The 1,227-nt window shown below is 33.8% G+C and overlaps 1 protein-coding gene across 1 annotated transcript in view; it reads left to right on the top strand.

Moving 5' to 3' along the window:
- LOC112150018 (suppressor protein SRP40) overlaps positions 1-1,227 on the top strand; it is a gene marked incomplete in the record, with an annotated part of 16,724 nt that overhangs the window by 13,503 nt on the left and 1,994 nt on the right.

Below are 1,227 nucleotides of genomic sequence, written 5' to 3'. Positions count from 1 at the left end.
CAGTACAAATATAAGTAGAAAATTATCACCCACACTGCAAAAAGACAAAATCTCTCTGACAACCTGTCCTGCCTTTGCCCAGGAGTGGTCAGGTTAGGCTCCGGCACCCCGTGACCCCGAAAGAGACGAAGCGGTTTAGAAAATGGATGGATGAGCAGGGGCGGAGCTACAGGGGCAAAAAGCTTTCCCCTTTCAAATTTTAGAGTCAGCATTAGTATAACTACTGAAGATGAATTAATCCTCCAAACAAGCTTCTTTGAGTATTGGAAAAAATATCAAAATCAATGTTTTTAAACAAAATAATGAACACCTCAAATTATTTGTATCAATAATTAGAGCAGGGTGTCACAAATATTTTTTACAATCAATTTGATTCGATTCACCAGAGCCTGGATCGATTTGATTCCAATTTTTTTCGATTCACTCAATTCAATTCAATTTTGAGTTTATACCTTTAGACACATTTGTTTAGAAATACATTAATGATCAACTATATGTTTTGAAGATATTCATATTAATGTATTTATTAGTGAAACTATAATTAGATTTTTACTATCATACAGTGCAAATGGAGAAGCTCCAACAATTGTTCTGCCTCTCCTGGAGGGCGTTTCAGTTTGTCCACTAGGTGGCGATCGCTCTACACCTTAGCATTACACCTTAACCCAGAAGAAGAAAAAAATAACAATTAAAAAAAAACCTGTGTTTTAGACCACAAAAGGTTACTTTAAAAACATTTCCTTCAGAGAGTTTGTAAAATTCATGCCTGTTTTAATATTATAAAAATGTTCATGTAGTCAGAAATGTATCTTCAGGTCGACCGAGCGTTAGCTTTAGCCGTCATACGTTAGCATCAAGCTAACTGACTTTAGCATTATCCATCAGATCGATCTCTACTTTTATGGATCGATTATTGATCTATTAAGCTTAGATCAATGCACATTGATTAATCAGTTTGATCAACCCAGCCTTACAAAACAGTTTAAAATATTTATTTTTGATCATTTGTAATGTCCGTACACTCTACTGCCCAATATGAGTGATGAGTGTGTATATCTGATTTCAGGGGTAAATTCTGCCTTAAAACAGCTGGACATCGCTATGTATTTAAATAAATTCTACTTATTCCATGAGCATTTTTTCACTTATAACAAGAGGAAAAAAATTTCATTTTATAATTTTTAACCTTTTTTTTTTTGAAAATGAAATTTATCCAGTGTCATTGGC

Source organism: Oryzias melastigma, linkage group LG13 (assembly GCF_002922805.2).
Source record: "Oryzias melastigma strain HK-1 linkage group LG13, ASM292280v2, whole genome shotgun sequence".
In the NCBI taxonomy this organism is placed as follows: Eukaryota; Metazoa; Chordata; class Actinopteri; order Beloniformes; family Adrianichthyidae; genus Oryzias; species Oryzias melastigma.
Note: the sequence above shows the minus strand (reverse complement) of the source record. Positions and strands in the feature narration are given on the sequence as shown.